This window comes from Lissotriton helveticus, chromosome 1_1 (genome assembly GCF_964261635.1).
Source record: "Lissotriton helveticus chromosome 1_1, aLisHel1.1, whole genome shotgun sequence".
NCBI classification, from domain to species: Eukaryota; Metazoa; Chordata; class Amphibia; order Caudata; family Salamandridae; genus Lissotriton; species Lissotriton helveticus.
Window position 1 is genome coordinate 630,357,252 of NC_136057.1, and position 9,850 is coordinate 630,367,101.

The following is a 9,850-nucleotide window of genomic DNA, read 5'->3' on the forward strand; positions in this document are numbered from 1 at the left end:
GAGCCCAAAGCAAGTCCCGGCTATTTTATTGGCTTGAGTCTTGAAAGACAGATCTTTTTCAAGCCAAATTCCCAGGCTCTTAATCTCAGATTTGGGAGCAGGGGGTTCACCCAGGCAGGGGGGCCAGATATTTTGAGGGAGGGAGAGCCCCTTCTGGCCAAGGAGGAGAATGTCTGTCTTAGATCCGTTAAGTTTTAATGACGAGTTATTCATCCATCCTTGAATCTCTGCAAGGCAGTTGTAGAGGTCCGAAGGATCTTGGTCGGGGTGAGATAGAGACACCACTAATTGGGTGTCATCAGCGTAGCTGATAATTTTCACTCCGAACGGGTTGACAACCTCCTCCAGTGGGGACATGTAGACATTAAATAATGTCGGGCTTAGGGATGAGCCCTGGGGCACGCCACACTGGAGGGGGTGTCAGGGGAGCGGATGTCATTCTCCCAGACCTGAAAGGAGCGGTGGCCAAGAAATGATTTGAACCAACTCAGGGCGGTGCCCTCAACACCGATGTTCTTAAGTCTCTGGATTAGAACCCGATGGTTGACAGTGTCGAAGGCCGCGCTGAGGTCCAGGAGGATCACTGCCACTGATCCTCCTGCATCCAACAGGGTTCTGGCCTCCTCCACTGCAGCCAGGAGGGCGATGTCAGTGCCCTGCCCTGGGCGGAATCCAGTTTGCGAGCTTCTGTGCAGCATGTTAGTCTCCAGAAACTGCGAAAGCTTTTTGTTAACTAGCTTTTCGGCGATTTTGCTGGTTCCGGGAAGGAGAGAAATTGGCCTATAGTTGGCCAAGTCCGCGGGGTCCAGAGAGGGTTGTTTTAGTAGTGCTTTGACTACAGCCGCTTTCCAGCTTGGGGGAACTTTTCCCTGGAGCAAGGAGGCGTTGATGAGCTGAGTGAGTGGGGGAACAATAGTGGGGGCCACTTTCTTGAGGATGCGTAGTGGAACCGGGTCCCTAGGGGATCCACTTTTGATAGTGTGGAGCGTAGTTAACACCTCTTCGTCGGTGACTGGTCCGAGAGAGAATAAACGGGGAATAGAGGGGGTTGAGTTTATATACCCTTCCTCCCTGATGTCCGTGGGTGGAAGTGACGCCAGAATTTTTTGAATCTTCTCCTCAAAGAATTTAGCCAGTTTAAGGCATTTCTCTTCAGCGGCCTTGGGATCTGGCGAGTTCTTTGGTGCGGGTTCTGGTGTTTTTAAGTAATTCTTTTAGAATAATGTAAGTTTCCTTGGAGGAACAGGAGGAGTTTTCTATCCTTTCCTGAAAGAATGAGCTCTTGGTCTTGCGGAGGGCTAGCTTGTAATTTGTTAGAGAGGTACGGTAGGCTTCTTTCTTGACTACCGATTTGTCCTTCCGCCACTGACGCTCCATTCTTTTACACTCCTTCCGTAAAAGGTTTAACTTGGGAGTGTACCAGGGGGCAGGGCTCATTCTTTTAATTCGCCTGAGGGTAATGGTTTTAGGGAGGAGTTTATCCAATGAGGTAGTAAGCCAGGAGTTAAACTGATCATCAGCACTGGCTGGATCACAGACTGGAGGCAGGGGCGAGGCCTTGAGAATGGAGTCCCATTCATCTGCCGATAGTTTGTGCCAGCGTCGGTCAGTGACCCGAATTTTGGCCTGTTGGATAGGTGGAATGAAAAGGTGCCATGAGATGGGTATTAAAAAATGGTCTGTCCAAGGAAGAGGGAGGAGAGTGCCAGTGGTAAGGTCCGTGATGTTGGTAAGAACGGGGTCCAAAAGGTGTCCTTTGTCATGGGTGGGTTCTAAATTAATTAATCGGATGTCGAGGGACATAAGATCGAGGAGAAGTTCATGCGCAATAAGGTCCTTGGGATCTGATAAATGGAGGTTGAGGTCTCCCTCGATGAGAAAATTGGGAGAGGAGGACGCTATCTGAGTGATAGTGTCAACAAGAACGTTAGAAAATTTCCCTGGAGTTCCTGGCGGAGGGTATATCAACAGCCCCGAAAGGGAGTGTGCAGGAGAAATTTGTAACGCAAAATGGCAGCTTTCACAGTCGTCGATGTTCCCATCGTTAACTCTACATGAGATTTGTTCTTTATAGATTATGGCGAGGCCGCCTCCTCTACCGAGGGGTCTGTTTTGAGATAGGATTTGATAGCCTTGGAGTAGAGCGTTGATAATATCAGAGTCCGACCAAGGAGTGAGCCAAGTTTCCGTGAGGAACAAAACATCAAAGTCATGCTCCCGGACTAGGAGATTGATTTCATGAGCGTGTTTAGGAAGGGACCGGCAGTTAAGGAGGCCTAGCTGTAGGCCATGGTTCCCTAAGATGGTGGGGGTTGGATTACATAGGCCACAGTTGATGAAGGGGTTACCTCCCGAGTGGATGTAACTGCACTCAAGGTTTTTCGGCGGGTTGAGTGCTAGGAGTCTGTCTCTCGTGTAGACCAGTCGGTCCTCTGGAGGTACGGGCAGAGTGACTGTGCCTGGGTCCAGCTGGGCCCGGACGGGCCCAGACGGGCTTGCCTTAGGCGCGCCCGCTGCGCCCGTCCGCTGCGCGTACGAGGGATGCACATATTTTTATACGAGATTAAGGGCGTGGCCTAGTGAATGTGGGCGTGGCCTGAGGGCAGGCTCGCTCGCTAATGGCGGCAATGTAGATTTTCAATCCCGCGGCAGCGTTGCCTCGGCTGCGCCGGTGTAACAGAGTGAGGATAAGGGCCCCAACAAAGCTGTCAGGTGAGAGTTTAGTGCGTGATTTAAAAATCAATTAACAACACAAATCTTTAAAAATACAGTTTCCACGAACAAAGCTCCCGGCTGTGCCTCAGGAGTACAGAATCTGCAATGGGCTAGTAGTCAGCTCATAAGTAGGTGGGGGGGCGTGGCCTAGTGAATGTGGGCGTGGCCTGAGGGCAGGCTCGCTCGCTAATGGCGGCAATGTAGATTTTCAATCCCGCGGCAGCGTTGACTCGGCTGCGCGGGTGTAACAGGGTGAGGATAAGTGCCCCAACAAAGCTGTCAGGTGAGAGTTTAGTGCGTAATTTTAAAATCAATTAACAACACAAATCTTTAAAAATACAGTTTCCACGAACAAAGCTCCCGGCTGTGCCTCAGGAGTACAGAATCTGCAATGGGCTAGTAGTCAGCTCTTAAGTAGGTTGGGGGGGGCGTGGCCTAGTGAATGTGGGCGTGGCCTGAGGGCAGGCTCGCTCGCTAATGGCGGCAATGTAGATTTTCAATCCCGCGGCAGCGTTGACTCGGCTGCGCGGGTGTAACAGGGTGAGGATAAGTGCCCCAACAAGCTGTCAGGTGAGAGTTTAGTGCGTAATTTTAAGATCAATTAACAACACAAATCTTTAAAAATACAGTTTCCACGAACAAAGCTCCCGGCTGTGCCTCAGGAGTACAGAATCTGCAATGGGCTAGTAGTCCGCTCTTAAGTAGGTGGGGGGGGGGGCGTGGCCTAGTGAATGTGGGCGTGGCCTGGGGGCAGGCTCGCTCGCTAATGGCGGCAATGTAGATTTTCAATCCCGCGGCAGCGTTGACTCGGCTGCGCGGGTGTAACAGGGTGAGGATAAGTGCCCCAACAAAGCTGTCAGGTGAGAGTTTAGTGCGTAATTTTAAAATCAATTAACAACACAAATCTTTAAAAATACAGTTTCCACGAACAAAGCTCCCGGCTGTGCCTCAGGAGTACAGAATTCCCCGGTCCATAAGTTACATGTGCGCCTCGACTGTATACTTACATCCACAGCCCTCCTCCCCTTGATACAGACGACTGATTACCTTGGTCGGGCACACTTAGATCATAATCCCTTGGTGATGCGCCTGACCTGGGAGGTGCAGCCCCCCTGATTCCAGCCTGACGCCTGCAGACTGCGGCTTTGGAGGACCCCCTCTTCTAAAGCTCGCTAGAATCAGCGATACCTAGTTATTTCGCACTTAATACCGGTTCCACGGACTCGGTTCACACTGAATGGGAGGCCTTTAAGGTGGTAGTTAGGGGTCATTGTCTAGGACAGACATGGAGTATCCGCAGACAACTATACACCTCACTGGCCCACATTGAGGGACGGCTGCTCTTACTCGAGACGCAGGTTGTTACCAACCCGGCTCGATAACAGTGCCTGGATGCTGCCCATACCGAGCGGGAGGTGCTTCTGGATTGCCTGAGGTGTCATAATAATCTGGCGCATTCGATTCTCTCTCACTCTGCCATGGACAAAGCCGGGAGGCTGCTGGTTTATTTGATAAGACAAGAGACATTCAAGCACTGATGACTGAACACTACACTTGCCTATATGAGACCCTCCTGACGGGCAACGCCCAAGATGTGGGGTCCTTCCTGGACATGGTGGAGATGCCCACCCTTACGATAGACCAATCCCTGGAGCTGGACTCCCCTCTAGTTGAAGACGGAATACGAGACGCATTGCGTTCCTTGTCCTCTGGTAAAACTCCGGGGCCAGACGGCCTCCCAACGGAGTTTTTCAAAACCTATGCGTAATATTTGGTGCCGCTCCTCCACTCTATGTACATGGAGGCAATCTCGGACGCGACTCTGCCCCCAACCATGCGTACTGCTAATGTGGTGTCTTTGTTGAAACCTGCTAAGGACCCCATGTCTCCCGGCTCCTATCGATCGATTGCAATATTGAACACGGATTATAAGATCCTGGCAAAAGTCTTGGCCAACCGGCTGGCTCCGCTAGTCCCTGATTTATTACATTCTGACCAGAATGGCTTTGTTCCGCAGCGTAATACAGCCCTGAACATACGCCGCTACTTTCGGGTGGCGAAATATGCCCCAATCGACTGGCCGCGCTCAGTTTGCATGGTGTTGGACCTTGAGAAGGCCTTCGATTCGCAGGCCTGGAACTTCTTTTTTGCTGTTCTGGCTCATTTTGGAGTTGGTCCCTACTTTCTTGGTTTGGTGCAACTACTATATCATAATCCATCGGTTTGGACAGGCCCATATGTCTCGGATCCGATTCGGGTGCGACGTGGAACCCGACAGGGATGTCCGTTGTCCCTGCTTCTGTTCGCGTTGGCGGTGGAGCCGCTGGCGGCCCATATCCACGCACATGTCGATATGGGGATGGAGATAGGCAAAGGCATTCACACCATTTCGCTCTGCGCAGATGATCTGCTGCTATATGCTTGGGACCTTCATGACATCCCCCCTCCCGTGATCAAGCCCTTAGCCATTTTGCACATGCCTCGGGACTGCGAGTTAACCCAGTAAAATCCATACTTTTTCTGTTCTTGGAGGATACTCCTGATCTGGGCTACACGCTAGGGGGGACGCCTGTGACCTGGTGCATCGACCCTTTTCGCTATTTGGGGGTCCGAGTTTATCGCACCAAAGCTAACCTCTTCGACGGGAATGTGCTCCGGGCTACCACTGTGATTCGGTCTCAGATGGGTTTCTGGAGGACTCTCCCTTTGGCGATCTCTGGTAAAATGGTGGTTCTTCCCCATCTTCTCTATTACTTTGCCACTTTACCCCTTATCATCTCACCCCCTTTCTTCAAACAAAGGAAAAAGGTGGTGTAAGACTTCATATGGGTGTCATCACGCCACAGAGTGTCCTTGGGAAAGCTTTATCTGCCTACCGAGCTGGGTGGCCTAGCGGTACCCAACTTCGATCATTACTATCTGGCCTCCCAGCTGCAATAGATCGTCAGGTGGATGTCTTCCTGTTACTTACCGGACACGGCCTCTCTACAGCCTCCGCTGCCGCTGAAAAGCCTTTTACAAATTTTCCATCCTTGCTCCAAACTCAGACCCCCAATGCTCTTCTCCTCACTGTAGTGTACAAATGCTTCCGTAGGTGTCTTTTCCTCACTAGAACCTCCGTCCCATACGCACCCGCTATCCCTCTGCTGGGAACTCCACGTGGGGACACCTACACGTCGGCAGCTGAGTTGCATCACTGGGCCTCCGAAGGGATACAGGATGTGGGTGACCTTTTTCAAGAGGGCACTCTTATCCCATTCCAAGAACTTATAGCACAGGAGAACCTACGCCCTGGGCAGTTTCTATTACACAGAACACTCATCGCTTCGTTAGCGTCCACTAGCTTAGGAACCTCCCACACACCACACTTTGCAGTACATTCACGTGCTGGGGAAAGGAAGACACATCACGTGCTGATTTGCATCTTCGCTTTGACAGCACACGGAGGTAGAGCTCACCCGACTTCGACTTCATTGGGAGGGATCCCTGGGGAGGGCGTTTACAGATGGAGAGTGGGCGGCCGCCCAGGGAAGCCCGACTTGCATCCCCTGTAACCAGCGATTTAAGCAGATACAATTTTTCATATTACATCAGGCCTACCTAACCACAGCCCAAATCAACAGGTACTTTCTCCGCATAGATGGGGCCTGTCCCAGTTGCTGGCAAGATGGCCGCTAGACAGGAGCTCTTCTAAGAAGCTCCGGGGGCTTGGGATCACAAGTAGTGAAAATTCCTGGCTATGCCCCCCATCCATTCTCTTGCCCGACATCCCCTCCCAGAAGGATTCTACAGCTTCGCAGAGGACTCCCTCCACTCGTCCCTCAAAACAAATTCAACAAAGTGTGAAAGAACTCTCTCACCTGAAGTCTGCTGTTTGACGCCCCCTTCTGATCGTCAGTTGACTGCTAGAGGTGTCCGGAGACGAAACGGGACCAAAGACAGGGCAGCGCCTCAACTGCGGTGGGAGCCCCACTCCGGCGATTGTGTCCCAGGAGTGCCGTGTCTGCAGATGGGCGCCTTTTCCCCGCTGAATCTGAGGAATCCCGGCCGGTGACTTGAGCAAGACCAGGAGCGGTGATCTCGGAGCGTTGGATTTCTGGAGTGGCGACGAAGGATCCCGGCTCGGCTCGGCTCATCTCCCCATGTGACCCTGGAGACGCAGGTGCTACCCGATGGGCCGGTGAGTGGAGGGGGTGCAGGGCGGGTTTCTCCAATGCCACCATTTTGTGCCTAGGCGGTACGCGGGCGGGGACTGCTCCGGCTCGCATTGGGAACGGTCCTGAGGTTTGCATCGCAGCTAAGGCCGCAGCCTCGGAGACTGTGGCACCTAGCTCCCTCCCAGGCTGAGAGCCCTCCAGGAAATAAGTGAAAGCTAAAGCCAGCGCACCAAGGAAATCGGTGCCTGACTTCAAAATGGCGCCTGCAGAGGACGGTACCGCCCGCGATAATTCATCAAGTATTACTCGGATGGCCTGTAATACTCTCATAAGAATCAGGGCACTATATCTATCCACCTCCGGTTGGCCCCTTGGTGCGCACGATGGGGCCCTTTGATGCTGATATCTCCCTGCACAGTAGGAAAAATTAAAACAAAAGACCTCACTAGTCCAATTTTATGAGTTACTCTAAGCTGCATTGTGGATTTTTTTTTTTTTACGTTCGACATGGGGTGGGATTGTCATGCTGTTTTTTATCTTGATCAAGAAGCTAAAGTTCTTCACATGAAAATCAGTGTAACTCCTCATAGCTATTCGAATAGGTGATGATTTCACCCTGAAAAGCGACTATTTTGGCATGGGCACACACATATCCTCCTTCCTTATTACTGCCTAAGAGCATGAAACTCATCCTGATCAATCCCTAATCCTATTGGAACTTTCTTCTAACAGCGTTACGCGCCTCAAGATAGAAGCGTCCTGATTAATTGAAATATAGACGGTGGACCCTCATAGCTATCCGGGAGTCTGTCCCACTAACAAGGAATTATGCCCACCTCCCAGGGATCAACAATAACTAACAGTGCCCCGGACTCCAAAAAAAATGGATTCACAGAATTTGGACATTGATGTATTGATCTAAACTAGATCACATTTTACTCTGTTAATTATCACCCGGATGCTAAAAATTGAAGTGGGTGGCTATTGCTGAACAAAGAGATCCATCCTGCTATACCCTCCATCCGATGGCCTCGCCCTTCTCATTTAACCCCCTGATGCTCCCGCCCTCCTCACTTCCATGACTGTTGCCTCATACCTTGACTTGCAGCTGCCCCACCCAACCTTTAATGCCTAACTTGTTCTATTGCTCTTTACGTTTGAACTGTGGTGCCCCCTTTGATCGCTTCCTAGGGATCTCCTGATGTAATGGACACTTATTTTGGACCTTCGGAATTTTTAGAATTCTGAGTCTCTCAATTACTCAAACCCCCCTTGGTGCTGCCGCTAAGAATTACTGAAGTAAAAAAAGAACATACACATCGCTTTGAGCCCCTCACCAATATCAATGATAATAAAGAGGAAGGTTCTATCCTTAACTCGTGACGACCAACTTAGCTTGACCTACATTATCCCACATGCTAGATATCTGTGATCTACATTAATTGGTCTGGACACTCGGGCCTTGCCTACTAGAATCACCCAACCACATCTGACACTTGGAACCGCAATTATCCCTCTTGCCCCCATATCGCTCTCAGGAATTTTACTCTAGTCACTTACTCCCCCTCCCTTTCCAAATCAACAATGCCCCCCTCACCCACACCCCCATTTCGCTGGATGCACCTATCACTAGATACAGTCCTAATTCTTGGTCCATCCTCTATCCCCCCAACCTCTCCAAAAATGAGAAGAAAAACTTCAAACACAAACAACTAATTCTTCACCAAGAAACGCTATTAGGTGATAACTATCGCAGTCTCACATCGATTGTAAAAACAAACTACATTTTCTACTCCAAGCGCCCCTCTAAATGGAAAAGCACCTTCCTCCACCACCTCCCTATCACCAAGCCTTGCAAAATTCCATATGGCTTGAAACTATCTACCTCACCTTCCCCTAACTTTCCTGGCAAAATAGCCATCTCCATTTTTAAATCTGGAAACATCCTCATACAACCCTCGGAAAAACATCTCAACATCTTTGAACACCACTTCAGCGACTTATCCTACCTACTCTCGATCCATCCTCTGACCCACCATCCTCGCAAGTCCAATCTGACCCTTCACCTCCTCTGTCACCTTCTCTTTCACCCACACCTACAGACTTTGAAACACCATGGAAATCTCCCAAGCACAGACTCCCTATCTCTCACCCACCTTAACTACTACCCCCCAACGATCCTCCTACTTACTCTACTTACACCTGTGCTCTCCCCCATCTGCTGGAGACTCCAACATATCACAGCTGTTCCCCCTTCCATCTTCCTCCCAAACGCATTATGTCCTGACACCTCCTCTACCAGCCTCTCCACCCCCCAACAAACATTGAAAAACCCATTGAAGTCTCCCAAGCACAGATTACCAATCTTTCCCCGACCTCAACAACTGTCCTTCACAATGACTCACCACCACCTGCCCACACAACCACCCTCTCTCTCTCTCCCCCTCCTGAGGCCCCAACACCTCTCTGTAATTCCCCACTACCATCTTCCACCTCCCTGCCCCCTCAATTTGTCCACCCGACTCTATCACCTGCTTCTAACCCTTCCTCCCTAATTGTACTCCCCCTCACTCTCCTCGGGCTCCACTTCCTTCCCCTAACCCTCCTCAGTCCCCAGTGACTACTACACCCCACCTCTCCTCTCTCTCTTCAACTACTAATCGGTACCCCTCTCTACACCCTCCTCCTAGGCTCCCCCCTCCCTCACCCCAGACCCCTTGTCGCAATTAACACTGAATTTCCTCCCAGTCCCCCTGAACTCCCCTCCTCCTTCTCTTTTTTCCCTCATCCCCCAAACGCTTCTTAACATAGAACTCATTCTCGCGAACCTATCATTTGAATTCACCTGTCTTAGAAAAGATGTCAATTTACTCTCCTCACTTAACCGCCCCAAGCCTGCTAGTTCTCTGTGCACTGATCAAAACACCTCTTCACCCAGCTACAGGATACTTCCCCCCTCGGTAACAATAAACTCAGAA